At 45.7% G+C, this 18,821-nt stretch overlaps 1 long non-coding RNA gene across 1 annotated transcript in view; it reads right to left on the reverse strand.

Annotated features, from left to right (window-relative positions):
• Nucleotides 1-451: 451 nt before the first annotated feature.
• Nucleotides 452-18,821, reverse strand: part of LOC129058905 (uncharacterized) — a 107,071-nt gene continuing 88,701 nt past the window's right edge. The window contains exons 3-4 of the long non-coding RNA XR_010139599.1: nucleotides 914-1,047; nucleotides 452-653 (exon numbers count right to left, since the gene is read on the reverse strand). This is a non-coding gene — a long non-coding RNA (uncharacterized LOC129058905). The remainder of the gene's footprint in view (nucleotides 654-913; nucleotides 1,048-18,821) is intronic.

The following is an 18,821-nucleotide window of genomic DNA, read 5'->3' on the forward strand; positions in this document are numbered from 1 at the left end:
ACCGTAGCCAAAGCTGGTCTCCAAACCTCCTTTCCAAGCAATTCCCACCCCCCAGGGCCCCAATTCTGGCCCAGGCTTCCTCCTGTCCAGTTCTGACTACAGATCTTCATCAAGGCAAAATCCAGTACCAAACACATCACTTATCCACTCAAACACCTTCTATGGCTCCCCAGTGCTTAACAGTTGAAATTGTATCTTGACTGCCTGGCAGCCAAAGCTCTTTACAAAACATTGCTCTAAGCCTGCTTAGCTCCTACATCTTCCTTGTTATACTCCACATGCCACCTCAAGGACACTTCTCACTCTTGCTGTTCCCAGCACCTATAAGGAACTTCTTCCCCCATTCCTGTCTTTCAAAACCCAACCCAAGTTCATTCTCTTCCTCTCAGTTGACCCATTGTATCACCTAGGATCACATTCAACTGGCAAGAAAGAAGACCCAGTATCACAGTGACGTTAACACAATAAAAGTTCATTCACTCTTGCATAGAAGATGACCAGAAATAGACGATCTAGGGGCAGGTATGGTAGCTCTTCAGCCATCAGGGACTGAGTCTTTTTCTGGCTTTTCTCTCTTCCATTCCTGGGGTGTACATTCATCCTTGTGATCTGATATGGTTGCTAGAGCTCCAGACATCATATCCACATTCCTGCTAGAAGGTTTTTGAGGAAAATGGGAGAAGAGTATATTTGCTCTCTTTCAGAAAGCTTCCCAGAAGTACTACACAAGACTTCTATGTACATCTCATTAGCTAGAAAGTGTTCACGTGGTCACCTTGCTGCAAAAGAGGCTGGGGAACGCAGTAACGTGCCCATTACTAACAAAGAAGGGAGCGTGGACACGGGAGACACCCCAGCCCTCCACAATGAGATAGGAAAGCTCCTTTTTCCAAGCATAATGTTGAGCTCTTACCCCAGGCAGCAGCAGTGTGTGCTGGAAGACACAGGCTTTGGAGTCAGACAGATCTGGGGTAGATCCTGGCTCAGTTACCGAAATTCCAGCTAGATGATTTAGAAAAGTTGCTTAGACTCTCTGAATCTCTGCATCTAAAAAATAGAAAGGGCGGGGTGGGGGGAGCAGTTGTGAGAAGGTAATCGACTAGATTCTGTGTAAACAGAACCCAGGAGGGTGCCCAGTACAAGCCTGATGGTCATGAGTTGTCATCCCCATCAGCATTGTGTCATCTATATCCCTGTATTCTATATTCTACAACACTGTGTTATTTAAATTCTTTCATTATAATAATCTTTTTATTTTATTTTATTTTAAAGACAAGATCTTGCTCTGTCACCCAGGCTGAATTGCAGTGGTGTGATCATGGTTCAGTGCAGCCTCAAACTTCTGGGCTCAAGTGATCCTCAAGCCTTAGCCTCCTGAGTAGCTGAGGGAAGTCCAGGCACCTGGCATGTAGTCAGGGCTGTCAGTAATATTTGCTGCATTAAATAGAACCACATTGTCCTGACCCTTCTCCTGGGCTTGGTTTGACCCTGCCTTCTCCATTGGGATGCTGTGCATGATGTGGTCTCAGTGGGTTTGGGATGGGGCCTGGAAACCTACATTTTTCATCTCTCCGGTACTGTAAATCTCTCTTTCAGAAGGCTTCCCAGGAGTACTACACAACATTTCAGTGTAGGTCGGGCACAGTGGCTCATGCCTATAATCCCAGCACTTTGGGAGGCCAAGGCAGGGGGATCACTTGGGGTTGGGAGTTCGAGACTAGCCTCGCCAACATGGTGAAACCCTGTCTTTACTAAAAATACAAAATTAGCCAGGCATGTTGGAGCATGCCTGTAGTCTCAGCTACTCGGGAGGCTGAGGCATGAGAATCACTTGAACCCGGGAGGTGGAGGTTACAGTGAGCCGAGATCGTGCCATTGCATTCCAGCCTACCAAACAAACAAACAAACAAACAAAAACTTCTGTATATCACTGTAGCCTCAACCTCCTGGGCTCAAGCAATCCTCCTACTTCAGCCTCTCAAATAGCTGGAACTACAGGAATGCACCACCATGTCCAGCTAATTTTTTTTTTGAAGAGACAGGGTTTGCCACATTGCTCAGGCCGGTCTTGAACACTTGAGCTCAAGTTATCCACCTGTTTTGGGTGCTAGGATTACAGGCATAAGCCACTAAGCCCAGCCCATTATCACTTTTTTTTTTTTTTTTTTTTTTTGAGACAGTCTCGCCGTGTTGCCCAGGCTCCAGTGCAGTGGCACGATCTCGGCTCACTGCAATCTCTGCCTCTTGGGTTCAAGAGATTCTCCTGCCTCAGCTTCCCGAGTAGCTAGGATTACAGGCACACACCACCACACCCGGCTAATTTTTGTATTTTTGGTAGAGATAAGGTTTCACTACATTGGCCAGGTTGATCTTGAATTCCTGACCTCAAGTGATCCGCCCGCCTCAAAGTGTTAGGATTACACAGCCTCCCAAAGTGTTAGGATTACAGGCGTGAGCCACCTGTGCCCAGCCTCATTATCACTTCTTTACAAGTGGAAGAAGCTGAGTTTCAAAGCTCCTCCTTCCTCTGACTGTATAAGCTCTTAACACAGTGCTAAGCACACAGCAAGTACTTGGTCAATGTTAGCCCTTATTCAACAGTTGTTGTATTTGCTCTATATACTGTTGCTAAGTAACAAATGAACCCTAAAATGTAGTGGCATTGCACAGTCATTTTATTACATTCATGATTCTCTGGGTCAGGAATTTGGGCAGAGACAGTTTGTCTTTGTTCCCCAACATCTGGCACACGGGAGACTCAATTTGTTGGGGGTGACTCAGGGGTGGGAGCCATTCTGAGGTGTCTTCATGCCCATGCTGGCAATTGATGCTGCCTTTCAGCTGGGACCTCAGCTGGGCTCTCGGTTAGAACACCTGCTCTCTCCATGTGGGCTACATTGGGCTTCCTGACAGCATGGTGGCTGGGTTCCAAGAGAGACTCAAGAGAGTAAGGTAGGTATGCATGGCATTTTATAATCTAATAAGCTTTTCTTGGAAGTTCCATAGTGTCACTTCTGCCATAGTCACAAGCCTGCCCAGGTTCAAAGGGAGGGAATACAGGCACCCCCACCACTCAGTAGGAGGAGTGTCAAAGTCACGTTATAAGAAGAACATGTGGAATGGGAGATATTGTCACAGCCATCTTTAGAAAATATTATCTGTATAATAATAAGTGATAGTAGTTGTCATCATCATTGTCATGATCTGTGATCCCCCAGGCCACTACGACTCAGTTCTTTGGAGTCAGACAAATCTCAGATCTCTTACTTCCCAGCCATGTGGTCGTGAATGAGACCCTTCTTGTCTCTTCCCCTAGGTTGTAAATTTAGAACATGGGAGTGAGACTTCTTCTCTTCCAGAACTATTATGAGTCTTAAAGAGAGAGAAAGTGTAGAAAGTTCCTAGGACCTGGTGCAGGCTCATTACATGGGTTTTCCTCTCAGTCCTGCCTCCCAGGCCCGAATTAGAGCCAGTCCTGCCCACAGACATTTTTGCAGCTCTGTGAGGCTTTTGGTCAGGGTCAGGGACAATGGCCGCCAGACCAACAATGTGTGTCCAGGCCATCTTTAAAGGGCTGTCATGGGCTTTTTAAATTTCAGCTTTCTGGAGGACCGTCCTTTGAAGTTACCCACAGTGGCCTGAATCTCTTTGGGAGTGCATTTCAACTTTCCCCTAAGAGTCCAGTGAGATATTTGGTTGGTGATAGGGCCGGAAAGATCCACAGGAGAGCCATGCAATATCTTTCTTCCCAAATTTCCCAGTCCTCGAAGGAAAGGCCATGTTTGGTTTGAAAACAGAGCTGCTTTATCACCAACCAGGGCCTTGGATGAAATCTTTCCCCCTAAAGCTGAATAAACAGCTCCAGGCTCAGCTCACACCCTGCTCTTAGCTCCTGAAACTCACTTATCTAGGTCCTGCCTACTCCCCAGCACCCGCACACATACCCCAGGCCTGCCCAGACACCTTCTTCTTTGAGGCATACCCTGAGCCCCAGAATGACCTCATAGTGCTGTGAGACCTGTGTTCAGCTCTGTCTCCTCCTTGTAGGAGGAAAAAGAGGCAGCTGGATTCAAGTCTTCTCCAACTCTGAGCCCCAGTCTTCTCATCTGCAAAATGGGGATGATATTGCCTGCCTCACCAAACTGTGCCAGGGCATAATGATACTATTTTACTGGAATGTGCTGGCATAGAAGGTGCTCAGGGAACCCTGGCTCAGCTGAGGAGTGGGATCCAGAGTCAGGCTTGGACCCATGCCCACCAACATTACTACTTATGTGCTGGGTGATCGTGGGCAAGTTTTAACCTCTTTGAAGCTCAGTTTCTTCCACTTGTAAAGAAGTGATAATGGGCTGGGCGTTGGTGGCTCACACCTTTAATCCCAGCACTGGGGGAAGTGGAAAGAGGTGGATTCCTTGAGCCCAAGAGTTCAAGACCAGCCTGAGCAACATGGCGAGACCCTGTCTCCACCAAAAAAAAAAAAAAATTACAAAAATTAGCTGAACATGGTGGTGCGTGCCTGTAGTCCCAGCTACTTGAGAGGCTGAGGTGGGAGGATTGCTTGAGCCCAGGAGGTTGAGGCTGCAGTGAGCCTTGATTGCTGCATTGCACTCCAGCGTGGGCAACAGAGCAAGACCCTGTCTCAAAAAAAAAAAAAAAAAAAAGAGTGCTGCGGAAATTAATACAGCACTTCAGGACTGTGTCTGACACATGGTCACTCAATAAATGGTAGTCATTTAAAAATTATTACTATTATGATTATTATTAATTCAGTACATTCCTCTAGGGCAAGAACCAGGTCTTATGTTTATTCCAAACATTTCACATATACACAATAAAGTTACTCAGTGTGTTTATAGATAGAATCCTGTATTTTTTTGTTTGTTTATTTATTTATTTATTTATTTATTTATTTTTGAGACAGGGTCTGGCTCTGTCACCCAGACTGGAGTGAAGTGGCATAATCTCAGCTCACTGCAACCTCCGCATCCTGGGCTCAAGTGATCCTCCTACCTCAGCCTCCCAAGTAGCTGAGACCACAGGCATACACCACTATGCCTGGCTAATTTTTTTGTATTTTTTGTAGAGGCAGCATTTTTCCATGTTGTCCAGGCTGGTCTCAAACTCCTGGGCTCAAGCAATCTGCCTGCCTTGGCCTCCCAAAGTATTGGGATTATAGGCATGAGCCACTGTGCCCAGTCCATTTCTACTTTTTAAATTGATGTTTTGATTGAGATTATTGTGGATTCATGTGAAGTTGTAAGAAACAATACAGAAAGATTCCTTATGCACTTTGCTCACCCATGTAACATTTTTCAAAACCATAGCATAATATCACAATCAGCATATTGGCATTGCTTTAATCTACCAATCTTATTCAGACTTTCCCAATTTTACTTGTATTAGTGTCTGTGTATTAAATTCTATACAATTTCATCAGGATAGATTTTTGTATTTACTACCACAGTCAAGATACTGAATAGATCTAACACAATAACACCCATCCCCCCATAGAAATCCTATTTATTTAAAGCTAGAGACCAGGCGTGGTGACTCATGCCTGTAATCCCAGCACTTTGAGAGGCTGAGGCAGGCAGATCACCTGAGGTCAGGAGTCCGAGACCAGCCTGGCCAACATGGTGAAACCCCATCTCTACTGAAAATACAAAAATTAGCCAGGCGTGGTGATGCATGCCTGTAGTCCCAGCTACTCTGGAGACTGAGGCAGGAGAATCACTTGAACCCGGGAGACAGAGGTTGCAGTGGGCTGAGATTGCGCCACTGCACTCAAGCCTGGGTGACAGAGCAATGCAAAAAGTAGTTTCCTCTTCAAAGGCTTTCCTCCCCATCTAATTAAGAATAAATAGTAACTTCTCTCAGAAGCAAAATTTATTCAAAGATCCGTGCTAACATTCTTAAATATCTGCTAGCCGTAACAAAGAAATCAATGTACTTTATGTTCTTGGCTCCCACAATTTAGCCTAAATATTTGCCCTGGCATGCTTATACTGGTCCAAGCAAGCATTAGGTCATAGCCTGTTCCTCTTCCTTATTTGAAGGTGTTTTTACCTTTCTCAGCATTGCACAAAACAATCAGGACAAATACAGAATGTGAAGCCCGGTTCCAGCCAATGGAAACCGGACACAGCAGTAAGGTGGACACGTCAGGTTATAAATGACCCTGTCTCCTTTGTTCAGTGTACTCTCGTGGCAAAACTGCTGATGAGTATACCCTTTCTACAGAAAGTAAAAAAATGGCCTTGCTGAGGAAATTAAACTTATGTTCAAGTGCTATTTCTTTATGGCACCGAGTAACAAGCATTTCTAACAGCAAGACTCTGTCTCAAAAAAAAAAAATTTAAAGCTAGAAATGCCCCTAGTTGGACTTTGTGAGTCAACAGATCATAAAGATTAAGAAAAGGCTCAGCATCTGCTGATCTGGGTTCAAATCCCAGCTCCACAACTCACAGCGTGTGAACCTGGCAGAGCCTCTAAGATCTCGGTTTCCTCAACTGTAAAACGGGGAAACAACAGCACCAACATTCAACAAAGCATTCCATAAATGCAAGCTGATAGCCCAGCGTGGAGACCAATATTCCGGAAGTTGGTAATGAAGAAACTGAGGCCCCAGAGGCACAGACGCTTGCCCAAGTTTGCACACAAAGCTGGGGGCACAGCTGAGATGGGAGCCCAGACAGATGGGTTACAGCAAGATTCCTGACCAACCACGCAGGTGGGCCGTGCAGCCCAGCAGCCAAGAGAACAGGCTCTGGAGGCCACCTGCCTGGGTGAGTATCCCGAATATTAACTGAGACAAGCTACCTCAGTTTCCCCATGGCTCAGTTGCCTCATTTGCAATGTGGGGATGACAATCAGACTGTGGTATGGATTTGATGACATAATACAGGTCAAGTAATTAATTATCAGATGAAGAGCACAGTGTGTGGTTATTATTCATATCAAGCCAGTTTCTGTAACTACTTGTCTTCACTGATTTTTTTTTAATTAAAATTATTGTAAGGGACCCTCCGGGCTAGGATGGCAAGGGGCAGACACATCCAACAACATGAGAATGTTATGGCAGAATCTGAGTATATTCCCTTAGAACCACAATAAACAAACTAAAGGAGACCTCAGACAACCCATCTGGCCCAATCCTGTGTTTCCAGGCAAGCGCAGTGCCTCATTCCTCCACACAGAATTTCCTTCTTTTTGTGGCTAGATTAACTCTTGAATACCAAAAACTTCTGATCCTGTACTTGGAGCCTGTTGTTAAAATGTCATTTCCAAACAAACATAGGTTACAATCTTTTCTTCTCTCTCTCTTTTTCTTTTCCCCAAGATCAAAGAAGGCATTTGGGCCTTTAAGATAACATTCATTTGGAAAGAGATGGTAATATATAAGATTAATGAAAATTAACATAATCCCTCTGAGTAGAAGACAGCCTTTGTTCAATCACTTGTCCTGCTGTTAATTATCCGTTAGGTGGTGATAAATGTTTTAAATCAAGCGATGCTGTGAAAACCATTTAAATGATTTTCACCTAATTAAGTTCCTTGCCTTGTTCTGGGCCAGGGATCCCTCCCCAGCGCACCCGCCTCCTTTTGATATGTAATGTACCAGGGGGAATCAGGGAACCCTGAGCTGGAGAAGGAAACTTTTCTGTCTTCTCTGGCTCTGACCAACCACCGTGGGCCCACTGTTGCGATTTATTTTTTCTGAGCGGCTTTGCAGATCCAAGATCAAAAGAAAATTTATCAGTTTCTGTCTCCCTTCAGCCCATTCCAGCCAGACTCTGTGACAAGACCCTATCAGACTTAAAGTTGAGAAGGCCCCAGCATGGAGAACAGAGAGAGAGCGAGAGAAGGTCCCAGTGAACTGTCACTGTCAGATTCGGCAGCGGAAATTGCTGCGTGGCACCCAGCCGGCCTTTGAAGGGGGCTGGGGCTGGCAGCCGCTGGACCGGGGTGGGGGAGAGCTAGTTTGTGCAACTCAAAGAGCCGGGGGTCACAGATCCATAAAGGTCCCCCAACTCTGTCGCTCCCTCTGAAGTTGAAATACCATCTGCACACCTGAAAGAAACCGGTTAAAGGTGAACTGGGTACTCTGGAGGGGAGGGGTGGTGTGGAGGAGTGAGAAACAGGCAAACATCCCAGACAGCTCCCAGGTCCTCAACAGGAAGTGTCCTGGGCTGAGAACTCTGGCCACCACGGTGAAAGTTTGGGGAGCAAATGAACGCCTCCTCCTGGGAGGCTCCGGGATTGAAATTCAGCACGTTCTAACTCGTGTCTTTCTTGCAGCGAAATGCGGACATCAGAAAATTCATTTGGAGGCAAATCAGTCACCACTATGGACTGGCCCTTAGTAGCCAGGTGGCCCTGGATAAGGTGCTTAAGCTTCCTGGGACTTGCTTTCCTCTCGGGAAACCTGTAAAGCGCCGCAGGCCCCATGGCCCCACACACCGATATGATTCCCAGATTCCGCGAGGAATCCCAGCCAAGACCCCATGTCTACATCACCTCAGTAGATTCCTGGTATCTTTCTGTTTCCAGCAGGCTGAAAAATCACAAGGGCAGCCTCTCTCGCTGTGTTTTAACCTCTCGCCATCCCCTTTGAAGCCCAAAGATACAGAAGGGAAAAGGAAACAAAAATTCCTACAATAGACACCCCTTCTGGCTTAAAAAAGAGCCAGTTGACTTGTGAAGTTGGGATCACCAGAGTTTCTTCTCTCCTTTTATCCCAAACAATTTGTCTGTTTACAATGGAGAGCTTTTCAGATCCCCCTGAAGTTGCAATGATTCGAACATTTTTGGAACATGTCTGTTGATTTATGATCCCACGGACTGATTTTGAATTAATTCCTTTTTCTAAAGGACAGTTGGTTTCTATGATCCCACGGACTGATTTTGAATTAATTCCTTTTTCTAAAGGACAGTTGGTTTCCCATTAAGGGGCAGACCCTGAATGCCATGCCTCTGCCCTCGTGCTAAATGAACTTTTTAGAGGTTCCAGATGATGCCTGGCATCGGACAGAGGCCAGCCAGCCAGAGAGGTCACTTAGCTGGGATGAGTTCCCTGGACCATCCCCCATGTCACTGTGGCAGGAAGCGGTGCCCTCTGGAGTGAGGCATTTCAGAAATGCCTTTGAGACCTCGGGCCAGGCCGAGCTGGCCTCTGGGCCCCTCAGCAGGAGCAAATGGGAGAAAGGTCAGTCCCAGCGCCCTCAAAGCCCCGAGGCCCCCGCTGCTGAGGCCCCCGCTGCTGTGCCCCCCTTGCCTGACTCCATCCTCCGAGCCACACAGGCTCCCTGCTTCAAGGGAGGCACTTGGCCTTCCCAGGAGCCCGTAATCATTCTTCTTTCCCCACACTTTATAATATATACACAACACAAAACTTACCATTTTACCCTTTTATTATTATTATTATTATTATTTTTTTTTTTTTTGAGACGGAGTCTCGCTCTGTCGCCCAGGCTGGAGTGCAGTGGCGCGATCGCGGCTCACTGCAAGCTCCGCCTCCCGGGTTCACGCCATTCTCCTGCCTCAGCCTCCCGAGTAGCTGGGACTACAGGCGCCCGCCACCACGCCCGCCTTATTTTGTGTATTTTTAGTAGAGATGGGGTTTCACCGTGTTAGCCAGGATGGTATCGATCTCCTGACCTTGTGATCCGCCTGCCTCGGCCTCCCAAAGTGCTGGGATTACAGGCGTGAGCCACTGCGCCCGGCCCATTTTTATTTTTATTTGTAGAGATGGGGTACCATCTTGCCCAGGCTGGTCTCGAACTCTTAGGCTCAAATGATCCTCCCAGCTTAGCCTCCCAAAGTGCTGAGATCACAGGCATGAGCCACCAAGCTTGGCCGATTTTACCCATTTTCCAATGTGCCACTCAGCAGCATTAAGCACATTCACATGGTCTTGGAACCGTCACCACCATCCATCTCCAGGGCTTTTTCATCTTCCCAGACTGAAACTCTGTTCCCATTAAACACTAACATTCCCATCTTCACCCCACAAGCCCCTGGCACCCACTATTCTCCTTCCTGTTGCTGTGAATGGACTGCTTTAAGTGCCTCATACAGTATTCGTCCTGGCTTATTTTACTTACCATAATGTCCTCAAGGTTTAACCAGGTTGTAGGATGTGTTAGAACTTCATTCCTTTTAAAGGCTGAATACTCTTCTATCGTAGGTATAAACCACATTTGCTTATCCACTCAGCTGTCACGGACACTGGGTTGCATCCACCTTTTGGTGGAAATTAATGTTAGTGTGAAGAATGCTGCTATGAACAGGGGTGTACAAATATCTGTTTGAGTCCCTGTTTTCAATTCTTTTGGGGTTACACCCAGAAGTGGAATTGCTGATCCTATGGTGATATAGTTTGGCTGTGTCTCCACCCAAATCTCATCTTGAATTGTACCTCCCATAATTCCCCCGTGTTGTGGGAGGGACCCAGTGGGGGAGAATTGAATCATGTGAGTGGTTTCCCCCATACTGTTCTCATGGTAGTGAATAAGCCTTCTGAGATCTGATGGTTTTATAAGGGGAAACCCCTTTTACTTGGCTGTCATTCTCTTCTGTCTGCCGCCATGTGAGACATACCTTTTGCCCTCTGCCATGATTGTGAGGCCTCCCTAGCCATGTGGAACTGTGAGTCCATTATACCTCTTTCTTTTGTAAATTGCGCAGTCTCGGGTATGTCTTTATCAGCAGCATGAAAATGACCTAATACATATGGTAATTCTATGTTTAATTTTTTAAGGACCTGCCATTCTGTTTTCCACAGTGACTGCACAATTTTACATTCCCACAGCAATGCACCAGGGTTCCAGTTTCTCCACATCCTCACCAACACTTGCTTTCTGTTTTTTTGTTTTTTAATAATATCCATCCTAATGGGTGTAACGTAATATCTCATTCTAATTTTAACTAGCATTTTCCTGATGAGCAGTGACGTTGAACATCTTTTCATGTACTTTGCCATTTGTATATCTTCTTTGGAGAAATGTCTATTCAAGTCCTTTGCCCCACTACCCCCCACTTTTTTTTTTTTTTTTTTTGATAGAGACAGGGTTTTCACTATGTTGCCCAGTCTAGCAATTCTCCTGCCTCAGCCTGAGTAGCTGAGACTACAGGCATCTGCCATCACACTCAGCTCATTTTTGTATTTTTAGTAGAGACAGGGTTTCACCATGTTGGCCAGGCTGGTCATGAACTCCTGACCTCAAATGATCCCCTGCCTTGGCCTCCCAAAGTGCTGGGCTTACAGGCGTCAGCCACCGCTCCCAGCCTAGATATTTTTCATTATGAAGACCTTTAACCTAAAGTATTTCACAATTATTCACCTGATATAAATTATTTCCATGTTTATATTAATTGAGAACGTGTATGACAAAAACAGCGAGGTTTTAAAATAAGTCTGCTTCTATTTGGTACCTATAGCATCTACACTGCCTCCATTTACCACAGTGCTGGTTTATAGGGGAATGCTAAGACTCAGAATAATTATGCAGTCCCCTCACCCCTTCTGGGATCCACAGGCCGCAGATGGGGAACAACCACATATTTATCAAGGGGAAAATTAAGTCTCAACAGTGGAAAAGGAATTGCCCCGAGACTCTGGCAATAGTAAGTCCTGAAATACCAACTGCAAAACTCCTGCCCTACTGTCTCCATAAGATGGCTAGCTTTGCTGGACTCTTGTCCAGACGTGAGATTTGAAAAATTGGGTGGCTGTGGCACAGACAAGCCTTGAGGTCGACCACTCATTTCTTCTTCCTGGGCACATCCTGGCCAGCGTTTCCCAGCCTCCTGTGCAGTTAGACTGGAGACCATAGCACTGAGTTATGGCCAAAGGAATATGGCAGAGGGGTGAAAGCCACTCATCCGTGGTGGTCTTTAAAAAGCATCCTGGCTGATCCTCGCTTTCCCTGCACCTTCCAAAGTGACCTTGGCAGCCATGTGTTTAGGACAATGATGACAATGATGTCCCAAGATGGAAGAAGCCTGGACCCCCAAGTCACCACTTGCAGGAAAGCACTGACATGTGACACAAATGAGGAATATACTTTCGGTGTGTCAAGTCCCTGAGATGTCTGTTAATTTGTCACCTTGGCATGGCCTAGCCTCCCCTGACTAATGCAACTACTCCACAAATGAGTCACGCCTGCTAAGAAGGAGCCTCACCTGCCCGCAGGGTTCAGACTCCCAGCCCAGTGCTCTTTGCAGCACGCAACCTCTTTCAGTGTTATCCAGTTTGTTCAATGGAATGTGGAGACAGGTGACACCTTCCCCTGTCCTCAAGCACCTCATAGTCTAATGGGGGAGGCTGACAAAGCAAAGCTTTGGGCACAGGGACACAGGTGAACTGAAAGTCAGAGTCATGGCCACATGTGGGACAGGCAAGTTATAAGTGAAAAACCAAAAGGAGAAAAAAACAGCCCAAATACTTGGGTTTTGGAGTCACACAAATCTGAGTTCAGTTCCTCCATTGGCCACCTGAACAACTCACATCAGGTCCCAGGCCTCAGTTTCCTCGTCTGTAAAACAGGAAAACAATAATTACCAGTAATACATACATCCCTCACTCTCTGTTTGCCGGAAGAGCTGAAGGAGATGTATAAAGCTCTGTAAGTTCTATAGTTCTGCATGCCACCTTCTTAATTTTATGTCTCAACTATCTCCCAGCTTAGAGTGCAGGAACCAGGCCAAGTGTTAAGGAGCAAGAGATGGGTTTTCCCTCAGGAATGAAGAGAACAAACTGTGCTCCATCGGTTTCTTTTCTTTTTCTTTCTTTTTATTTTCTTTTTCTTTTCTTTCTTCCTTTTTTTTTTTTTTTTTTTTTGAGACAGAGTCTCACTCTGTCACCCAGGCTGGAGTGCAATGGCACGATCTCAGCTCACTGCAACTTCCTCCTCCTGGGTTTAAGCAATTCTCCTGCCGCAGCCTCCCGAGTAGCTGGGATTACAGGCGCCTGCCACCACGCCCAGCTAATTTTTGTATTTTTAGTAGGGAGAGGGTTTCACCATGTTGGCCAGGCTGGTCTCAAACTCCTGACTGTAGGTGATCCACCTGCCTTGGCCTCCCAAAGTTCAAGGATTACAGGCGTGAGCCACTGTGCCCAGTCTCCATCAGTTTTTCAAAAGTAGATGTGGTGATCTCCATTTTATACGTAAAGGAACTCTGGCTCAGAAAGGGCCACTCAGTGGGGTAACAGTTGATAAAGGAAGGAGCAGAGATTCAAACCTGATGCTCCTGCTTCCAGCTCAAGGCGTTTCTGCCAGTTGCCCGTCTTCCAGGTAGGAGTGTCTGAAGCCCAAATTGGAGGTGCTGATGGGCGCGATGGGATCTCTGTGCTCCCCACATGTCCCCCTAGGTCCAGATCAGAGAAAGCTCTTGGAAATGCCGGTCCCAGGTCCCTTTGGCTTCATCTCACTCCCTGCACTCCAGCACATCTGCCTCCCTGCTCTTCCTCCAATATTCCAGGTACACGCCCACCTCAGGGTCTTTGCACTTGCTGAGTCCCCCCTGGAATGTTCTTCCACCAGATAACCTCTGGGCTCACCCTCTCACTTCATTCCCAGCTCTGCACAAATGTCACCTTCCAGAGAGGGGACTTCCCTGTCTAGAAGAGCATCCCTTGTTCTCTGGCCCTCACCTGCTTTGTTTCTCTTCGCAGCACTTACGACCGTCTTTTACATGGGAGTCATTGTGGGTTTGGTTTACTTTCTGCTTCCCTTTCCTGCCATTTCAAATAATGGAGTAGAGAATCGTGGTCTTAGATACACTGTTTCCCTAATATCTAAAACAGTGCCTGTCATGTGGCAGATATGCAGTAAACATTTTCTGAGTGAATGAATAGATGAAATAAAGAATGAGTGAACCAACTGAGAAAGGCTCTCATCATTAGACACGTTCCGAGTTGCCATCCCTGGCTCTAGCTGGCCTCTGTTTGAAAGAAAACCAGCTTGGGAGGCCGAGGTGGGCGGATCACGAGGTCAGGAGATTGAGACCATCCTGGCTAACACGGTGAAACCCCGTCTCTGCTAAAAACACAAAAAATTAGCTGGGCGTGGTGGCGGATGCCTGTAGTCCCAGCTACTCGGGAGGCTGAGGCAGGAGAATGGCATGAACCCAGGAGGCGGAGCTTGCAGTGAGCCAAGATGGCGCCACTGCACTCCAGCCTGGGCAACAGAGCAAGACTCCATCTCAAAAGAAAAAAAAAAGAAAACCAGCAACTCATCTTCTCTCTGTGTCGTGAATGCACTGGGCCTCCTGGCAGACTCCACCCCATTGCCTCTGGCTGGTGGGTCCTGGCTACATCTGATGGCTTACTCCAACTAAGCTGCTTAATTCTCATCTCTTATTGCATAAAATTAATTCCCCAAAGTGCCAAGAAGTCTCCCATGTTGAAGAAACTAGATGGGCATTTTGTTTGGACTTAAGCACACTAGAAGCATTATTTTACATTATCTGCAGCTTGAAAGGAGAAAAACTAGATTCAGGGATCCAAGATTTTCTGAGAGGAGCTTAAACCATGCATATAGCAATTGATTCAAGGCTGGTGAGTCTGGTTACAATATAAATGAAGAAGCTACATCTGCTATGAAAATATCTAGGCCAGGTGTGGTGGCTCACGCCTGTAATCTCAGCACTTTGGGAGGCCGAGGCAGGTGGATCTCCTGAAGTCAGGAGTTCAAGACCAGCCTGGCCAATATGGTGAAGCCTCGTCTCTACTAAAAATACAAAAATTAGGCGGGTATGGTGGTGTGTGCCCGTAATCTCAGCTACTCAGGAGGCTGAGGCAGGAGAATCGCTTCAACCAACCCAGGACGCAGAGGTTGCAGTGAGCTGAGATCACACCACTGCACTCCAGCCTGGGCAACAACAGCAAGACTCTGTCAAAAAATAATAATAATAAAGAAAGAAAGAAAAGAAAAAGGAAGAAAAGAAAGAAAGAGAAAGGAAAAAGAAAGAGAAAAAAAGAAAGAGAAAAAGAAAAGAAAGAAAAAAATAGTAGCTTAAAGTGCAAATAAAATATTTGGTAGCTTAATGTGCAATGATATACACATGCTTTGAGACTGATGGTGACATTCTGGAGTGATTTAGCAAGAATTCACCATTTATCAATGAATGAGAATCCAAAAAGAACTGAGAGTTATTGTTTCTCCAAGAAGTTTTTGCTCCATCTCAGAAAACATGGACAAAAGGCTTTCTATAAAATTAAATGTAAACCGACCTTTTCCCCTCCTCAGGAAAATCTCTCTGTTTTCTGGGCTCCTGCAGCTGTGGAATGTAAATAGCCTCACCTCACCAGCAAGATACTTTGAAACTGTCAAGTGCTCATTATAATCAAATTCTTCTGTCCCAGGTTTATCCAATTAAGTTGTGACATCGTTCCTTTTCACTTTTTTCTTTTCTTTTTTTCTTTCTTTTTTTTTTTTTTTTTGAGACAGAGTCTCGCTCTGTAGCCCAGGCTGGATCAGTGGTGCAATCTCGGCTCACTGCAAGCTCCGCCTCCCGGGTTCACGCCATTCTCCTGCCTCAGCCTCCCGAGTAGCTGGGACTACAGGCGCCTGCCACCACGCCCGCCTAATTTTTTTGTATTTTTAGTAGAGACGGGGTTTCACCGCGTTAGCCAAGATGGTCTCGATCTCCTCACCTTGTGATCTGCCCGCCTCGGCCTCCCAAAGTGCCGGGATTACGGCGTAAGCCACCACGCCCGGCCCGTTCCTTTTCACTTTAACCGAAGTTGAATCAAAGGGTTGGTTCTCCACTTCTATTTCTGTCTTTGAGAAGATCATGTTCAGGAACGCTATCAAGTAGGAAGTTAATGCTTCAACAAACCCAAGGGACAAGTCTCTGTTAACAATGGCATATTGATACAAAATTCTTCTGGTAATCGCAATCTCCTACATTTTTACAGGACTTGAACAATGGCACAGAGCTCTTTTCCATTCCTGCATTTAACCCACATGCTGAGAGAGGTAAGCCAGAGAGGTGAGAGCTCTGCTCATTTTGCAATTTTTTATTTTTATCTTTTGAGACACACTCTCACTCTGTTTCCCAAGGTGGAGTGCAGTGGCACGATCACAGCTCACTGTACCCTCGATTTTTTGGGCTCAGGTGATCCTCCCACCTCAGCCTCCTGAGTAGCTGGGACTACAGGTGTATACCACCATGCCAGCTAATTTTTTGTATTTTTTTTGTACAGACAAGGTTTTGCCATGTTGCCCAGGCTGGTTTCAAAATCCTGGACTCAAGTGATCCTCCCTCTTTGGGCTCCCAAAGTGCTGGGATTACAGGCATGAGCCACTGCACCTGGGCCATTTTGCAATTATTCATCCAATTTTACTGCTATTTACTTAGCACCTACCACGTATCAGGTCCCTGCCTCAAGGAGCCACAGTCAACAGATACATAAACAGACAATGAGGTTGTGGTACGATAGAGAAAAGCCACCATTTGCTGAGCACTTGCATGTGGAGGCACCATTCCAAGTGCTGCACATGTGTCATTCATTTAGTCCTCATGACAAATTGACAAGCTATGTCCTATTAGGACCATCCCCATCTGGCATCTGAGGACAGTAAAGTCACTAGAAGTCACTGTTTAAATTCTGGAAGTCCATTCTAGAGTCCACACTCTCACTTACTCTAGTGATGGTTCTGACAAAGGAAGCACTGCATGGCCTCTGAGAAGGCAGCTACCCCAAGCTCAGTGGGGAAGGGGCATCCAGGAAGGCTTCCTGGAGGTGGGAGTCCTAAGACGAATTGTGTGGATGGAGTAGGAATCAGCAAGGGAAGGAAGATGCTCTGGGCTGAGGAAATAGTACATGCAATGACAGGGAGGGAAGACACTTACCATGGCCACCCCCTTCTAGTGTGACCCCTGATGCTCAGAGGGAGGTGGTGGAATGAGACGTGTTCCTGGGCCCATATACCTAGGTCCACCTTGGGCCAGTGACTTCATATTCCTGGACCTCAGTGTCCTCATCAGTTGAATGGGGTAGCTGGTATACCTACTGTATTAGTCAGGGTTCTGTAGAGGAACAGGATGAATAGGATAGATGTATATAAAAAAGGGAGTTTATTAAGGGATATTGACTCACACGATCACAAGGTGAAGTCTCACAATAGGCTGTCTGCAAACTGAGGAGCAAGGAAACCAGTCCAAGTCTCAAAACCTCAAAGGTAGGGAAGCTGACAGTGCAGCCTCCAGCCTGTGATGGAAGGCCTGAGAGCCCCTGGCAAACCACTGGTGTAGGTCCAAGAGTTCAAAAGCTGAAGAACTTGAAGTCCGATGTTCTAGGGCAGGAAGCATGCAGCATGGGAGAAAGATGGAGGCCGGAAGACTCAGCAAGTCAGTGCTTCCATGTTACTCTGCCTGCTTTTATCTTAGCCGCACTGGCAGCTGATCAGATGGTGCCCACCCAGATTGAGGGTGGGTCTGCCTCTCCCCAGTCCACTGATTCAAATATTAATCTCCTTTGGTAACACCCTCACAGACACACCCAGGAACAATACTTTGCATCTTTCAATCCAATCAAGTTGACTCTCAATATCAACCATCGCACTTACTTCATAAGAATACTATGGTATCAGAAGATAAAACATAGTAAAAACAATTTTTAAACTCTACGTAAGAGGTTTTTTCAAATAAAAGGATGCTTGTTACCATCTACAGATTTCCACTTTTTGATGCTTTTCCCAAAATATTATTTTGTTGTACTGCAGGCAACATTGGGATGAATTCACTCAACGGACATTTGCTTAACTGTAGGAGAAGAGGGAAAAGGGGAAATCAAAGACATCTTTGAACTGCCAAGCCAGGAAAACTTAAAGTGCACTCATTCCAAAAAATTCATCAAGCACCTGTTAGGTATGATACATATTGGTGCTAGAGATTCAGAAATAAGGATGATTGTATCCATTTTAATCATATTACCTCCTATAACAAGTAAACTCCCACATTTCAGTGACTTTACGAAATATTTCTCACTCCCTCACAGATACACCTGTCTGCTTTCTTCCTCAGGGTCATTCAGGAGCTCAGGGTGATGGAAATTCTGCCATGTCGCACAGTGGCTTCCACAGTCATCCTGGGAATTGACCTCTGGCTAGGAGGTGGGAGAAGATCATGTGTAGGATTATACCAGGAGGTTGGCAGGCCGGGCCTGGAAGTGGCCACATCATTTCCATTCACATTCCAGTGGCACAGACACAGGGCCCCATGTAGCTGCCTGGGGAAAGGGAAACTAGGTTTGATGCACAGCTGGCTGCCTATGACAACTGACTCTGCCCTCCAGTGGCTCATAACCTCACCCAAAAATTAAGAAAACAATTCCAGTTTTGATACCATCTAAAAGGACAAAATGTTAAAAATAAATTTAGCCAAAGAAGTGCAACGCTTGCATACTGAAACTAGAAAACATAGTTGAAAGAAATTAATGAAAACCTAAATAATTAAAAAGACATCCTATGTTCATGGATTAGAAGAATTAATATTATTAAGATGGCAATATTCTTCAATTAATCTACATCTGATATGATGCCTATCAAAATTCCAACTGCCCTTTTTGCAGAAACAAACAAGCTATTAAAATTTATATGAAAATGTAAGAGACCCAGAAAAGCCAAAACAAACTTTAAAAACACAAAGTCAGAGAACTTAGACTTCCTAATTTCAAAACTTACTATGAAACTATAATAATAAATATGTGATATCTAGAGTAGTCAAATTCATAGAAACTGAAAGTAGAATGGTGGTTGCCAGGGGTGGAGGATGGAGAACAGGGAGTTATTATTTTAAAAGTACAGAGTTTC

Source organism: Pongo abelii, chromosome 3 (genome assembly GCF_028885655.2).
Source record: "Pongo abelii isolate AG06213 chromosome 3, NHGRI_mPonAbe1-v2.0_pri, whole genome shotgun sequence".
NCBI classification, from domain to species: Eukaryota; Metazoa; Chordata; class Mammalia; order Primates; family Hominidae; genus Pongo; species Pongo abelii.